The sequence below is a fragment of the Dama dama genome, chromosome 20 (genome assembly GCF_033118175.1).
Source record: "Dama dama isolate Ldn47 chromosome 20, ASM3311817v1, whole genome shotgun sequence".
NCBI lineage: Eukaryota > Metazoa > Chordata > Mammalia > Artiodactyla > Cervidae > Dama > Dama dama.
Window position 1 is genome coordinate 81,464,864 of NC_083700.1, and position 17,722 is coordinate 81,482,585.

Sequence of the window (17,722 nt, forward strand, 5' to 3'; positions counted from 1 at the left end):
CCAACCAGTCAATCCTAAAGGAAATCAGTCCTGAATATATTCATTGGAAGGACTGATGCTGAAGCTGAAACTCCAATACTTTGGCCACCTAATGTGAAGAACTGACTCATTGGAAAAGACCCTGATGCTGGGAAAGATTGAAGTCGGAAGGAGAAGGGGACGACAGAGGATGAGATGGTTGGATGGCATCACCGACTCGATAGACAGGAGTTTGAGTAGGCTCTGGGAGTTGGTGATGGACAGGGAGGCCTGGTGTGCTGCAGTCCATGGGATCACAAACAGACGGACACTACTGAGCTGAACTGATAGATCATATGCAAAGGCATAAGACAAATGCAAAATAGTTAGGGAAACCAAAGCTTGGCTGAGGAGGGGAGACTAATATAAACCCCCTTAAACCATAGCAGGCAAAGGTTATAGGAGGAGAGTAGGGTACAGAACTTTAAGGGCAAAGATAAAACATTTCTGGGAATGACATACGATAATGGAATTTTCATTTTCAAAAAGAATACTTTGTGGCTACAGTGTCAAGAATAAACTGGAGAGGAGGAAAAGAGAGAATTGGGGAATGTAAAAAAAAAAATTACCTGGAGAACAAAATAAGAATCTGGAGCTGATTCCAAATATTCTGCTGAGGTCGGCTGTGAGTGATACAGAGTGGAGAACTGAGCTGAGTGTGTGCTGGTGTGTGTATGTGCACATGTTTCTAGATCACATTGTGAGGTTAAGGTCCTCTCTTCTCCCCAGATTGACCCACAAGTGCTACCTAGCTCAGGAATTGGATCACTCATTGAGGGGTTGAAAATGCCTCCAGAACATGCTGGTGAAAGGACAGGAAAGGCTTTAGAGTTAAAGCTGGCAAATTGGACACATATACTTGGCTCATTTTCTTCCTGAAACCCACTAACACCAAAGCAGTGAGGATGGAAAGGTGAAAACAGCAAAACCTGTGAAGGACTGATGACCGAGCTAGCAGACAAGGTGGACAAAGCCGCCTGCAAGCATGCTGTGGGGAGACCCCCAGAGCAACTTGGACGGAGGACCAGGGCAGGAACTGGTGCTCCTGGTGCCTCTGGAAGTGAAAGTAAAGGTGGGGTCGAAGCAGGAGGGTAGGCGGAAAAAGGTGTAGAAGCAGGTAGAGTTCCCTTGCCTCCACTCCCACCTTCCCCATGCCACGCAGCGACTTAACTCCTTCTTCTTGTAGTAAATGACAAAAGAGATTTAGTTTCCAGAGACAGTAAACAATGGTTTTTGAACTTGAGATGCAGGGAGAGTCACAGTTTTGGAGATCACTGTGCTGAAAACAGTGGGATTCAAGGAATATTAATGGATTAAATATTTGGACTCCAGCCTCTTCCCACACTCGGCTTCCAGAACACAGCTGTCAGATATATAATCTACAAGAAGGAGATGGAAGAGTCTTCTCTGGACATCTGACCAGTCTAACAGGAAAGGCCCACATGGAAGGTCCCTTGGGAAACAACCTAGTCATATAACCACCAGTGCAAGTTGTATCAGCTCCAAAGAGAGAGCTCAAGAAAATGAAATCAATAATTACTAATATGTTTGAATGTACTGAGAAACTTTTACACAACTGGGGCAGAATTTTAATTTGATTAGGGATAAGGACATTAAAGGGGCTTCCCTGGTGGCTCAGTGGTAAAGAATCCACCTGCCAATGCAGGAGATGTGGCTTTGATCCCTGGGTCGGGAAGATCCCCTGGAGGAGCGCATGGCAACCCACTCCAGTATTCTTGCCTGGAGAATCCCCATGGACAGAGGAGCCTGGTGGGCTATAGTCCGTGGGGTTGCAAAAGAGTCAGACACAACTTAGTGACTAAACAACAAGAAAGGACATTAAAACCCAAGGAAGTGAAGAAATAAGCCAATTACTCACTCTCTGTGGCAAAAATGTGCAGGAGAGAAAAAGTACTCTTAATGTCCCACACATCTTAGCTACCTACATCACATCTTACATCTTAGCTACCTACCTACCTACGTAAGACGTCCCACACATCTTGGCTAGTCTACATCAAACCCACATTCCCTGCATTGGAAGGTGGATTCTCAACCACTAGACTACCAGGGAGGTCCCCTGACTCCTTGGTCTTGGACTTCTAGCCTCCAAAACTGTGAGACAACACAGCTCTGCTGTCTAAGCCATCCACTCTGTGGTACTTTGTTATGGCAGTCCTGGGAACTAAGGCACGTGACATGTTGCAGCTCAACTCTGTGGACTTTGTGAAGGAAGGGACTGTGTCTCTGAATGTTCTTCTGAAGGGAAGAGAAAAGGAGGGGCGGGAAGGAAGAAAGAGAGATGGGCCAAAATGTGCTTTCATCAACCTTAACTCCAGTTGGAAAATCTCCTTTTGAACGAGAGACGTTATACTTTTGACTCTAATTCTTTTATAACCAGAACATACATATGTATAATATTTGTAGTTGAAAAATAAATAAATACAAATGTACACACATGCAACAGAAAAATGGAAAAGAAAATGTTTCTCAAGTCTTCAAAATCACCAAATAGCAGAATAACTAATTGCTCATGTTGAGGTGAATAAAGATATTGAGATCAATGAAGGATTAATAGATTGCATTTTAATTTGTTTGTTCTTTTTTCCTAACAAAGTCAGATGAGTGCATTGGGACAGACTGGGCTCTGCCTCAGTTTTCCCTTGGAACTCACAGAGCCAGGGAGCCATGGACCCAGGGCAGTCCTTCCTGCGTGAACTTGGGAACATTCAAAAAACTTTCCAAAGATTGGCCCTTGATGGATGTAGGTTAACAGTATCAACTACCACTTCCACCCAGTTGTCCAGCTCCAGTACATGACTTGCAAACCACTCGTAGCCTCTCTGTGGTTTACAAGTTTCAAAATTATTAACTAAAATCAATTGATATGAAGAGTCCCATTTGCCCTGGTACAGTTCTCCAGCTGGTTTTGGTCTGCCGGGGACACGGGGGCGCATGCGCACACACACATACACACACACACACACACACACACACACACACACACACACGCAGTCAGTAACCCTGGGGGGAACAGAGGCAGCTGCAGAAGCCCAAAACCTCCCTAGTCCTAATTAAACCCTCCAAGTTTCCAGGCAACACAGCCAAGGAAAAAATCATTTCCAAGCTGAAGACCACCCCCTCCCACAGCTCCCACCCCAGCCAAGGAAACGGTCGTTTGGTTTAATCAGCCCACGTGCACATTCTCTCTCCCCAGGTTGCCAAGACGGGGGCCTGTACCTAGCAGAGGTATTTGTGTAATCAAAGCTTCTGGAACTTTCCCTGCCAAGGCTACCAATGTGAATAGCCTCCTGAGGTAAAAATGTTCCCCCTGCTGGGGACGGCGCCCTTGAAGTCGACATCAAAATCAAGCCAGGGTCACAGCTGTTGCGGCACCCCACAGCGGAAAACTTGCAAGAAATCCTAGCCTGCACTACTGCTTTGCCTTGGGTCTAGAGGAAACAGGCCCCAGTTGCAGGGGAGGGAGGAGAGAGAGAGAGAGGAGAAAGAGAATATGCTTTCAAAAAGTCAACCCCTCTAACTAGTACCCAGGGGTGGAAAGACAAAGCTGGTCACCAAGGCAACGCCACCCCAGCACCCTCGCCCACCCCTCCCCTGTGAGTGGGGGTCCCCGCAGGTTGGCCGAGAGCCACTAGGTGTCAGCAGATTAACTCTTCAAGTGCCAGAGTGAGCTCAGAGAAGTCAGGAGTTGGGTGAAAAACTTTGCATCAGGACATTTCTCAGAGGAAAAAAAAAAAAGCAAATGGCTGTTTCTGTCCTGAAAGATCCTTGGCTTGCAGTGTCAATACTGGAGGAAATCCTATGAGGGCAAGGCTACTCCCTGGTCACTCATTCTCGTGGTGGCTTGAGACAGGGTGAGACTCAATTGTGTGTGCTTCAGGTCTTATGTCAATGACACTTGGTTCAAGGGACTAAAAAATCCTTTGAGAAACATGCTCACTTTTGATCCACTTTAATAAGTACTAACTGCACTAAGAAATGAGTACATGGTGTTTTCCAGAGACAGTGCTAATGGACGGGGCCCCTGTCCTAGAAAAGCTATGACAAATCTAGACAACATACTAAAAAGCAGAGACATCACTTTGCTGGCAAAGGTCCATATAGTCAAAGCTATGGTTTTCCGGTAGTCATGTACAGATGTGAGATCTGGACCATCATGATCGCTGAGCACTGAAGAATTGATGTTTTTGAGCTGTGGTGTTGGAGAAGGCTCTTGAGAGTCCATTGGACTGCAAGGAGATCAAGCCAGTCAATTCTAAAGGAAATCAACCCTGAATACTCATTGCAAGGACTGATGTTGAAGCTGAAGCTCCAATATTTTGGCCACCTGATGCAAAGAAGACTCATCGGAAAAGACCCTGATGCTGAGAAAGATTGAGGGCAAGAAGAGAAGGGGGCGGCAGAGAATGAGATGGTTGGATGGCATCATCAACTCAATAGACGTGGGTTTGAGCAAACTCTGGGAGACAGTAAAGGATGGGGATGTCTGGTGTGCTGCAGTCCATGGGGTCGCAAACAGTCAGATGACTGAGCGGCTGAACAACAGTTGACAAACACTGTAAGTTTCAGGTGTACAACCCAGTGATTCACAATTTTTAAAGGTAATTTTAAGATGATACTCCATTTATAGTTATTATAAAAACTGGCTAAGCTCCCTGGGTTTGTAGCTTGTTTTATACCTAATAGTTTGCACTTCTTAGTCCTCTACCCCAAAAGGCCCCTTCCCCCTTCTCTCTCCCTACTGGTAACCATTAGTTGTTCTCTGTATCTGTGAGTCTCTTTCTTCCATTCTTTCTTTTTTATACCATGGAAAGCATTCCTGTAGTTAACCACCTTTGAGGAGTAAAGGAAAGGAGACTCAAATTTGCTATTAATAAAGGGAAAGACAAGAAAGTTAAGGAAAATAGGCTCAGGAAGATCGTTTTACAACAAGCTTCTTTATTCTGAGAAGCCTTATGTTTTTAGGGTGAGTAAGGCCTAACATTGAAGGCAGAAGGAGAAGGAGGTGGCAGAGGATGAGATGGTTGGATGGTATCACCAACTCAATGGACATGAATTTGAGCAAACTTCTGGAGATTGTGAAGGACAGGGAAGCTTGGCATGCTGCAGTCTACGAGGTCGCAAAGAATTGTACATGACTTAGCGACTGAACAGCAGGCCTGAAATATGGGAGCCACCAGAAAGAAACTTTGCCAGCAGGGACTAAAAGTGCTTGCTGTTTAGATGACAAGGGAAAAAAATCATTCCCCTGGGTATTCTAGCCTCTGCAAAGCATCCCCCCATTCTGCCTATTAAATTTCTGCCACAAATATAAAAATACTGTGGTGTTGATTGGAGTAGTGGGCCGAAAAGGTGAAACTGATTTACTTTAGAAAAGGGAGAAGGAGCTACCAGCCTCAGGAGGAATAAATTCAGAAAGGCAGGAAGGGAGCTGGGGGAGAGAAGACAAGTGCTCTTGTCGCTGGGTTTAAGAGAGTTTGGAGGGAAGCTGGGAGAAGGAGGAAAAGAATTAGGAGGAGGGAGCCATAAATGTGTGATATATACGACTAGAGAGAGATAGGAAAGGCCATTTTAAGATGTTTTGCTGTACATTTGGGAATCTCTTTGATATGTTTCAACAGAGCTCAGTAAAGATTACAATTGCCTTGCGATTATTTTTATCTTGGCCTGGAAAGCCCCCACTGACATAGCAAGCAACTTCAGTGGCAACACTCCCTTCCCTTCCTGCCTGTCTAGGTAGCAGGACAGTGTCCAGATTGTAAATTCTTTCAGGAAGAGCCATTTTGGGATCTCCAGTAGGTTCTACAAAACAGAAATATTTATTATGCTAATCCTAACACGCAGTTTCTCATTCTTGAATGGGCAGCCTCAGAGTTTAAATTTTGCTCTCACAATTTCACAGAAAGCACAGGAAGCATCACAGTAAGATATCTCTCTGATCATCAAGTGCTTTTGGACGATGATGTCATGTGGCTTTCTTGAATCATCGCTGTCCTTTTACTGAGTACATGGCAGGACTAATAGGTGTTAGATGGAATAAGGGCTCAGAGTGGCCCACTAGCCTCAATCCTTATTTGGGTCAAGAGCGATTGTGTCTTTGAGAACTTTATTTGATTCAGTGCTGAGGTCCTGATTTTTTTCTCTCTGCCAGATTTCCTGTATCTTTACCCACTTCTTTACCACCCAACCACATCTGGCCTGCTTAGCAAATGCCTACTCTAAAGGAAAGCCTTTTGAAATATCCTCAGCTCTGTGAGACCCGCCCTGACCACTCCCCACAACCTCTGTACATAAGTCACCTCCTCGTATTGCAGTATTCCTTTCATATTTACCTTCCTAGCTAGAGTGAAGACACAAATGATCCCTGCATCCCCAGTGCACACAGCTGATGCTCAGTAAACCACTGAACCACCACCTGTCAGGTATCCTGCCATTCTGGGCTGAGAAAGTCCAGCTTCTGAAAAGCCATCATTTTCTAAGCACTTCACCTAGACCTCAAATGGCAGTAAGTACTAGGGAATTTGACCAACTACTCATCTCTATATTATAATGCATATTTCTCAATCTTCAAACTGGCAATCTCAGAACAAAGGTCACTCAGATTTACAGAAAGTGGAGGAAAATGCCCTAGTAGACAAATTTCTGATTATTAGGGGTTTAAGAATATCATTCTCAAAGCCTTTAGCAATAGAAGTTTCTTTCCCTACACTTCTGTCTCTGACTTGAAACTCTTACTCTTTTAAAAAAAATGTTTATCTTTTAAATATGAAAGAACTCCATACTCATTAAAAAAAAATTGAAAAGTAGAGGAAGGCAGAAAACAAAAAAATAGTTTTCACAGTTTCACTATGTAAACAATGTCTGTAACATTTTGGGTATGAATTACCCTGTTATTTATGGACTTTAATAAAAACCAGTCAACAGCACATGCTGTCAGCTAAAATCAGAGCCAGATTCCACAGAAAATACATAGGTGGATTTCATAGTTGATTCCTGTGCACACAGGTAGGAAGCATCTGCCTACAAGCAATTCTGGCAGATCTGGGGAGGGGGAGATGAGTTAACAGAAAGGGTGAATTAGCACAGCTGGGTGCCTTTGCTTGATCTTATGGAGCTTTGTCTATTGCCAATCACTGTTCTGTTCTCTTCAGATCCCCTGGAGCCACGACAAGCCTCAGGCTTCCGGTTCCCGTTCATGCAATTACTGATCAACCCTCTCAGGATGTAGTGATGGACATGAACTTCTTCCTAAAAAATCTGAGGGCCTCTCCAGCGGTCCCCTGACCTTCACCACTGGTTTCCTTGACTGAACTGGACTTGAGCTGTCATATTTGAACTTTAGTTGACAGTATGACACTCTCCCTTGGGCCCTTAGTGGCAACCCTAGCATCATCACTTGTTACTTACTGTAATGGGACAAACAGCTTCTCAGAATGGAAAGATCATGGCAGAAACATGACGGCTTGTTGAAGTTAATAAATAGATATATGCAGCTTTCAGGCTGATTAGAGTGGACCTTCAGGATGTCCTCATCTGTGTGGAATGACCAGGCCCAAGAAAAAGCATACACTGATTTCTCAACACTGGAATGGATCTTTACATGTGTATATATATTTGTTTTACTTAATGTAAAAAGTGTTTCTGGGTCCAGAGGAATGAATCACTGCTGTAACTAAACAAGGCTTACTTGGACTCTAGGAGGCCCTGTGCTAATTGCTGAAGGCATAAAGACACATATGACAGTCCAACTAGGGGGAGACCCATGCACCTGTGTGGACGGAAAGGATTTTAATATTTATGGAATGCTCCCTCTGTGCTGGGTGTTGTGCTAGGGGTTTTGTAAAATTAACATGTTTAATCTCAACAAAGTGTCAGACAGTATTTCTTCTCATTTTATAGAAGAAGAAACTGAGGCTCAGAAAGCTGTTTACTTCCCTAACTCACACAGCTGGAGTTTTTAACAAAAACTCAAAGCTCACATCGCAGTCAGTTTGCTGGAGCAGCATTTCAGTATGGATGGGCAGGGTTTGGGAGTTTGACCTCCTTGCCATCTGCCTTGCCTTGCTTACTGGGTCAGCCAGGGTCCAAGAGCCATACCATCCCAGTCTTCCTTCTCCTTCCTTGATGATGCAAAAGAAGAAATGGTGGCTTGAATGGGATGTGTAGATTTAGAGGGTCTTGTGTTCCTACTAGTGATGTGACTTCAAGTTCACATCTTGATACCTCTGAGCTCTGGTTCCTCATCCATACAATGGCACAATGTCTCCTTTATAGGGTTAAGATTATGCATCTTGAGTTATAAGTGGCTCACACTGCACATGGAGCGTTTCAACACTCAATAAACGTTACCTCTTGTGCCTTCACTGCTTCACCAGCATAGACCTATATGGTCAGCACTGTGCCATGTCCTAAAATACTCAATTTCTTCTGTGTTAATCTTTGTCCCCTGAAAACCATTCCCTTCCCTATTTGGCCTTAAATTTTTTGAGGGGAAAAAAAAAACATGTTACATATTAACATCTTTCATAGTGTGTGATCCATGGCAAACATGAAAAATCAAATACTTAAACCCAAATATTTGATTGATTGATTAATTCTATTTTGTTGACACCACATTCTGACTGCTAGGTGATGGGCTAACAGAAGAGAACTGGAGCCAGCCAGTTTATCAATGACTGGCTGTGAAAGCCCTGTTCAATTTTTAGGAAATTTGTGATCCAGTCATTAAATGGTGGTTGGCTTAAAATTTGCTGTAGTCGGAGCATTTATACCACAGAAACTGCCAAACCCTACAAAGAAGGGATTCACTTCACCCCCACACCCAAACACACATACAGAGCCAGCACGTGCCAGGTTTCCTCACAGTGCAATTTCTCATGCTTCAGCATTTTAAGGAAACTCCCAGATGATGCTTAGCCTGATTTTATGAAAGCAGAAACCTGTAGAGAGTTTGAACACTCCTTACACTAATAGGATTTCCAATTTTAAAATTGGAAATTTAAAGATCTCACTTACTTCAATCTGCCTCCAGTGTAGAAGAATCTTCTTTAAACCGTCTTGATGGATGCCACGGGAATGGCAATCTCTCTCATGGATAGCTCCAAAAATTCTTCTTCATGATGGTCTGGTCTGATCTTTCCTGTAACTTGCACTCATTGTTCTTGGATTTGCCTGTATTTTGTAGCAAGGTATAATGTCTATACTCTCCAAGTGATAATAGTTGAGCACAGCTATCACGTCATAGCTATCATGACTTCTTTTGTCAGCCTGTGTGGCCTTCATTTTCTCATCATTAAGACCCCTTTCTTGGTAAAGAACCTGCCTGCCAGGGCAGGAGACGAAAGAGACATGGGTTCTGTCCCTGGATCAAGAAGATCCCCTGGAGTAAGAAATGCCAACACACTCCAGTATTCTTGCCTGGAAAATTCCATAGCTAGAGGACACTGGTGGGCTACATATAGTCCGTGGGGCCACAAAGAGTCAGACATGACTGAGCAACTGAACAGCTGCAGCACCATTGCATTTATCCAAGAACTGAACAAAGTATTCTAGACTTGGCCAGTGAAGTACCATAAAGTGAGACTATTGCTTTATATGATGTTTTCCCACAAGTGTATTTCATATTTAGTTTAAAAAAAACCATTCTTTTTCATGGGCATTATTATTTTTTTTTATTTCCTTTATTTATTTTTTTTTCCAGTGGGTTTTGTCATACATTGATATGAATCAGCCATAGATTTATAAGTATTCCCCATCCCGATGCCCCCTCCCACCTCCCTCTCCACCCGATTCCTCTGGGTCTTCCCAGTGCACCAGGCCCGAGCACTTGTCTCATGCATCCCACCTGGGCTGGTGATCTGTTTCACCATAGATAATATACATGCTGTTCTTTCGAAACATCCCACCCTCACCTTCTCCCAAGTCAGACTACATGTCCCACTCTTTGTGACCCCAAGGACTGTGTGTAGCCTGCCAGGCTCCACTGTCCATGGAATTGTCCAGGCAAGAATCCTGCAGTGGTTGCCATTCCTTCTCCAGGGGTTCTTCCCAACCCAGGGGTCAAACCTGGATCTCCTGCATTGCAGGCAGAATCTTTATCATCTGAGGCACTAGCAATCTACATAATTCATTTCATGAACTTAGTACTTTACATGAATGATAGTTGTATGTCATATTCTCATTACTGATGCATTTTTATTGAGTACTGATTTTGGTAGCCATCATATTCACTCAAATAATTTTTAAGTTTTGTGACCTCCCCTATAGATCTTTCTATAGATAAATTTTCAAGATTAATGCAAATATTCAGCCCGTTGTGATTTATCCCACGACTGTTATCCAACACAACTTTCTGAAATTTGTCTTCAAGGATATCATGAGAAGTTTTGTCCAATAGTTTGTTGAAATCAGGCATGTTTATATAATTCCCTAGATTTGTCAGTGTAACAATTTCATCCAAAACAGTAATGAAATTGATATGATATGCTTTGTTTTTAGTGGACTCAGCCAGTTTCTTGTATTCATCTATTTGTTTTCTAGTTTGCTTATAAGTGCTATATTTAATAATTGACTCTAGAATTTCATACTGAGAAAAACTTACCAGTCGGTAGTTTCTGAGAGCCACCTTTTCCTGTTTGTTGCAATTCAGAATGACATTTTCTTAATACTTCTCTTGAAACTTCTCCTGTCCATGTTGATGTCATGTGGGTTCTCAGTCATGGGACTCTTGAAGTCTGAGTCATCCTGTGAAATCATTTGCTCTGTCCTTTAGTGCACTTCTATCCAATAGAAACACAATGAAACCATAAAAATGAACTGTTGACATAATTTAAAAATTTCTAATAGCCACATTAAATAGCTAAAAAGAAACAGGCAAATTAAAAAAAAATTCTTTATTTACTTTATATTTTGGCTGTGCTGAGTATTTGTCGCTGTGTGCAGGCTTTCTTCAGTTGCAGTGCACAGATTTTTCATTGTGGTGGCTTCTCTTGTTTCAGAGCATGGGCTCTAGAGTGCACAGGCTTCAGCAGTTGTGGCCCTTCAGCTTAGTTGCTTGTGGGTTCTTCCTGGACCAAGATTTGAACCTGTGTCTCCTGCACTGGCACACAGATTCTTTGCCATTGGACCACCAGGGAAGTCTGAGAAACAAGTAAAATTAATTTTAACTTTATATCTCTGAATGGTTATCATTTCAATATATAACCTATAGAAAATTATTGGGATAGTTTACCTTTTTCATACTAAATCTTCCAAATCTAGAGTGTGTTTTATACTTATAATAAATCTTAATACATATATGCCAGCCACATTTCTAGGGCTCAAAAGGCTCATGTAGCCAGCAGTAGCATATTGAGTCATGCAGGGATAGACTTCTACTTATTGCAAGTGCCTGGACATTATTGTTGCTATTATTATTCTTATGGTGTACTCTATTATCTTGTATTTCATTCCTGTTTTCAAACTTATTCTTTCCTTTTCAACATGAAGGGCTCACGCAGAGTCAAGAAGGCAAGAGCTAAAGAGAGGTGGAACAGCCTCCCTTTCTCTTTGTCTGTTAATATTAATGAGGGTAACTTTTACAGTGAAACACCGTAAAGAAAACTCGTTAAGGGCAACAACATTCCCTAGTGCACAACTCTCCCTAGGACCACAAAATGGGTATGTTACAAAGGCCTGGGAGCTTATTCTCTCCAGATGTTTGCAAAGCAAGCAAGACCAAAAGGTGGAAGCTGAAATTACTAAACACTTAATAAGGAGCTGATGGAACCAAGGCCCCAGGGTTGGCTCAGCAATAAGTGAAACACAGAGACCCTATTTGTTCAGAGGAACTTCAAAGTCCACTATAAAATCCCAGGAAAGGTGAGGCAAAGACACTGCAGAGGATTCTGCAGCATTCCTGCAAAGTCAAACTGAGGACTGACTTGAGATGCTTCCCTTGGTGCTTAAGAAGAAGACTTGGGGGCAGATCTGGCGAGCAGATGTTTCACTTTTGTCAGTGCTCATTCTTACATATAGTACGTGTATGGAGGATATAGGCCTTTCTCTAATGAGGCCAAAGAGGACAAAGCAATTAAACATTCAGTTAAGAAAGAAAAAAAAAAAGAGCAAATGCCTTTTCTGTACTACGTGCTACTCTAGACCCAAACCATAAAGTTGCTAATGAGATATAGCAGCTCCAAATAAAGTTGGCCTTATTTATCTTTGTTTTTTCTTCCTTCCCTCTCTTTAATAGTGGGACAAAGAACAGGAAGGTTTGTCTAAGATCATACTTACGGATGCTGATGCTGTAGTTGAAGCTCCAATACTTTGACCACCTGATGTGAAGACCTGACTCACTGGAAAAGATCCTGATGCTGGGAAAGATTGAGGGCATGAGGACCAGGGGGTGACAGAGGATGAGATGGTTGGATGGCATCATCAACTCAGTGGACACGAGTCTGAGCAAACTCCGGGAGGTAGTGAAGGATAGGGAAGCCTGGTATGCTGCAGTCCATGGGGTCGCAAAGGGTTGGACATGAGTGAGCGACTGAGCAACAACAACAAATAATTACAGGGTAGGAAAGAAGATCAAATAATCAAATCAAATGTGGTATCATTGGAAAGTCTGATAAGTTATCTCTTTGGTCACCAGTTACCTGGAAGGAGAAAGGTTTCTAGGATCCAATCCTATAGCTGTTTTTTTTTGTTGTTGTTTTATTTCGTTTGTTTTTTTCATTGTTAATCACTGTGACCTGTCAGGTATGTGGTTTGCCTTTCATATCTTTCTCTGGCATTCAAAGAAAGAATGAAATAATATCAGATGAAAAACAAGACAAGAAAAGTGATCAAAAGTGCCCCAGGGACTTCCTTAGTGGTCCAGTGGCTAAGAGTCCAAGCTACCCAATGCAGAGGGCCTGGGTTCAATCCCTGGTTGGGGAACTAGACCCCACATGCTGCAACTAAAAGATCCTGCATGCTACAATGAAGATAGAAGATGCTCCATGCCAACTAAGACCTGGTGCAACCAAATAATTAAAATATTTTTTAAAAAATTGATCCCACTCAGTTCAGTCGCTCAGTAGTGTCTGACTCTTTGTGACCCCATGGACTGCAGCATGCCAGGCTTCCCTATCTGTCACCAACTCCCGGAGCTTGCTCAAACTCATGTCCATTAACATGGTTATGCCATTCAACCATCTCAGCCTCTGTCATCCCTTTCTCCTCCTGCCTTCAATATTTCCCTGCATCAGTGACCGCACTGCCTAGGCAAAATAACTGCCGTGGAGGATGGAATAGAAATAAAACTCATTAAAATTCATTAAAATTAAGAGAGTTTTTTTTAGTTTTTAGTTTTAAGAGAGAAAAACAGGCAGTTCTGGTGTTAGAAAGTTCTAGTTTTGCCTCTGGTCTGAGGCAAAATCCCATATCTCCTTGGCGAATCTGAACAAAATGGGTCCCCCGCCTTTTTTAAAATAATAGAAGTATGTCTGTTGCATTCACAATATATTGGTGAGTCAAATATATAGTCTCTTTGAACTGAAACCTAGGTTGGATTCCCAGCTCAGCCAGACACTTACTAAATGTGTAACATCTTAACCCCTCTTGAGTTTCAGTTTCCTTATCTATAAACAGAGCCCTGGGGGATGGGGGAATGGGGAGTGGAGAGAACTTCCTTCCTAGGATTATTCTGAGGATTAGCAAAGGCAGTGAATGCAAAGCACTGACCTTTCACAGCCCAGTCCTGGCACAGTGTAAAAGATAACTAATGACACCCAAGGTGACAGCCACTGATTATTCACCATCCCATCTTCCATTCACCACTTCTCCTGTAGAAAGATGTCTTTTTGGTATTCACAGCCTTCAGTAGATTGCATTATTGGCAGGCAGATTCTTTTCCTTCCTTCACACAAAGGGCAGTTCATCAAGATTGTTCCCTGTGCTAATTTTCTCCATAAGAAAAAAGAACAGTCTCAACTGGGTCCCATACTTGGTGAGTTCCTTCGGTCTGAGCATCTGCGGGAAGTATGGCTCAATGAAAGGGCTTTCGGAGCTGGATCCTTGGCGAAAGAGTTACGTGTCACCCTGTAGCCATGCTGCCCTCACTTCCCCTTCCTAGGACTTTTGTGCATATGACCAATCCCCATAACAACGCATTTCATAAAGTCATGATTTGACAAGAAAAATATAAATGTAAACACTACACAGACAAACACTGGGAGGAGAAACATCTGGCTGTCCACTGCTTGCTTCCTGTTGAGAGAGTTTGGGAACTTGGGGATTTTAACAGTTGGACAGGGCTAATTTTGGAAACAACTTCACATTTGTACTGAAAGGAAAAACACATATTTATCACACTTCACTCATCCAGTGAGGGAAGGTGGTGGTCATCTTCCCAGGCCTCTCTGAGAACAAAAGGGATTGAATTGGAAACACAGAGAGGTTTTCCCTTCCCTTTTCGTCCTCTCACTTCCAGGCACATCTTCCCCTTCATGACTCTGAGTTCCTTGCTTTCTAGCTTCCTTTCTTACATTCAGTTTCTTCCAAGGTTCTGGAAGTCCTGACTTGATTCTGGCTTTACCACTCACGGATCTCTTACTCTGTCTAAGCCTCAGTTTCCTCTTTTGAAAATAAAATTACTCACAGTAGTAATAATAATAGTAACCTAGCAATAATACATACTAACCCTCCAATTTCATAAGATAGTATAGATCAAGTCTCTTCCTCCTCCTCCCAGTTCCCAGAATACTTGATGTTCTTTCTTGCTTCTATATCTTTTAATATGAGATTTCTCTTTTTCCCTCCCTAGAAAACTATGTCTCACTCTTAGACCTAGCCGAATGTTACTGATGCAGTGAGAGATTCTTTGTCTCTCACAGGTATTAAAAGTAATAGTTCAGGGGACATTTAGTAACAGGGAAAATTTTGAAATACATCTTTAAGTAAGAAAAAGCAAGTTATAAAATATATGATCCAAATTGGGTAGTGTATTGAGTTAGCTAAAAAGGTCATTTGGGTTTTTTCCGTAACATCTTACAGAAAAACTAGAACACTCTTTTTGGTCATCCCAATATTATATATATATTTAAATTTATTTAGCAAGATGGTAAATGGGGCTTCTCTTGTGGACTTTGGGCTACAGCTACAAAACTGAAAGAACCTTCACATTGTAAAGAGGAGATGCTTGGGACATACGCAGATGTTATTAAAAAATTGACCAGATAGCCTCGCAACCCCCCCCCCCCCACCCTCCACCACACACATGCTCACTTGAAAGTGTTAGTCTCTCAGTTGTGTCTAGCTCTTTGCAACCCCACGGATCATAGCCTGCCAGTCTCCTCTGTCCATGGAATTTTCCAGGCAAGAATACTAGAGTGGGTTGCCATTTCCTTCTCCAGGGGTTCTTCCTGACCCAGAGATCAAACCTGGGTTTCCTACATTTCAGGCAGATACTTTACCATCTGAGCTACAAGGGAAGCCCTCCACCGCCTACATAAGAAATGATAAGAAACTCAAATTCAATTTGCTTAAGTATGAATTTCTTACTAATGAGTTGTTGGCTGGATAGAAACTGTTGTGTCATCTCTTCCATTCCCCATGAGTTGCTTACTTCTCAGGTCAAGTGGTTCCTGGAGAACCAGTCCAGGAAATTGAGGCTGCCTGCAAGAAGGGGAGCCTGGCTTCTCCCTTTCTCAGGATGCTGACTGAGTTACAGACACTCCCAGGCACCAGGGTGCTGCCTCCCAAGCAGAAGAGAGTAAGAAAGCTCTTGGGAGGTTGACACATGATCCCTAGAGGTGGGGGGGGGGCACATGTGAACCCAGCGAGCCCTGTCCGGGCACCCCAAAGGTGGGAGTCAGAGGAGCAGTAGGCAACAGCAGGGCAAGGAGAAAAAGCAACAGAAGATCAGTGATTCCACTATTCAGGATGGAAGGGAGACCTCAGTTTCCCACAGGCCAAAAAGATATTTTGAAGTTAAGTGGACCTAAAGCTCCTTGAAGCTCACCCCAGCAGAAAATGGCAGTACAGTGACTGCAAAAGCTGAGAGTGGAGGTGGGCAGGACATCAGCTGTGTTGTGCATCATCCAAATACCAGGGGCTGCACAGTATGTAGTTGTCTGGGTGCTACCAGTCAAAGACCAGGGTGTGGAAGCCTCCAAAGACAAGCAGGAGGAGCCTGGGAGACGTACAACAGGAGGAACAGCACTAAGGAAGGGTATTTCTCTCTTTCTCTTCCCTTCTCTTTACCCCAAATCTGGAGATCTAGTAGAAGCAAGGAGAACACACCCAGACATTACATTTCTCATTCCCCACTGAAGATTCCTGCCAGTGACTCAGAGCTGTATCGAGGTTTGCAAATCCAGGGATGTTGGGAAGAGCAGAAATTTTAAATTGGGAGTGAGATAGAAACTTTCCCTTAGGCTAAATGAAACGATGTTATAACTGAAAGTGACTTTTTTTTTTTTTCTAGATCCATGTTACTCTCAAGATCCCATTCCTGTTGATGGATGTAAAAAACTTCAGACTTGCTAATGAAAGATAGGGCTTCCCAGGTGGCCTTAGTAGTAAAGAACCTGTCTGCCAATGCAGGAGACATAAGAGACACAGGTTCTCGGTCGGGAAGATCCCCTGGAGGAGGGCATGGCAACCCATTCCAGTTTTCTTGCCTGGAGAATCCCATGGGCAGAGTAGCCTGGCGGGCTACAGTCCATGGGGTTGCAAAGAGTTGGACTGTGCTAAGACTGAAGCAACTTAGCACACAAGCAATGAAAGCTAATGCAGTCTTTGCTCACTTATACAGAGAGCAGTCCATACAGAATTGTCCTGGGTTCTTGGTATAACTTAAAGGGAGATGTTCACAATGTCCAGAGCCCTTGATGTCCTACAGATGAAGTGGGAGGATGTCCTCAAATTCCAAGCAACAGGAATCCACTTAGGTGGCACCAACCATGACTTCCAAATGGAACAGTACATCTACTAAAGGAAAAGGGATGACGTCTACATTCTAGATCTGAAGGGGGCCTGGGAGAAGCTTCTGCAGATGGCTTGTGCCATAGTTACCATTTAAAAACCGACTGATCAGTGTCATTTCCTTCAGGAACACAGGCCAGAGGGCTGTGCTGAAGTCTGCTGTGACCACTGCAACCACTCCTCCTGCTGCCCGCTTCACTCCCAGAACCTTCACTAATCAGACCCAGGCGGCCTTCTGGGGCCGTGTCTTCTGGTGGTCACTGATCCCAGAGCTGACAGCCAGCCTCCCATGGAGGTGTTGTGCATTAATCCACTGACCACCGCGCCCTGTACACAGACTCTCGTCTGTGCCCTGTGGTCACTGATATCCTTGCAGCAAGAAGGAGGCTTACTCAGTGGGTTTGAGGAGATGGATGCTGGCCCAGAAAGTTCTCCATGCATGTCGTACCACCATCCTAGGTGCACACCTATGGGAGGTCACACCCCATCTCTGCTTCTACAGAGGGGCTGGAGAGACGGAAGAGAATGAGTAGGACGTGCTGAGAAGGCCACAAGGAAGAACATCAGGGTGCATGGGCCACTCCAGCTCCCAAGTTCACGACTGCTCCACCTGAGGTCACAGATGGGTCTGAAGGCACAGGCACCTCTGCGCCTGCCCAGCGGGTCCTGTAGAAGATGGGAGTCCTCAGCCACCACTGTGGACTGGTCTACTGGTCTACAGGTCTCACTGCTCGGGTGA

General features: G+C 43.5%; 1 pseudogene; it reads left to right on the top strand.

Annotated features, from left to right (window-relative positions):
- Positions 1 to 16,873: 16,873 nt before the first annotated feature.
- On the top strand, positions 16,874 to 17,516 carry LOC133039980 (small ribosomal subunit protein uS2-like; annotated as a pseudogene).
- The last annotated feature ends 206 nt before the right edge of the window (positions 17,517 to 17,722 follow it).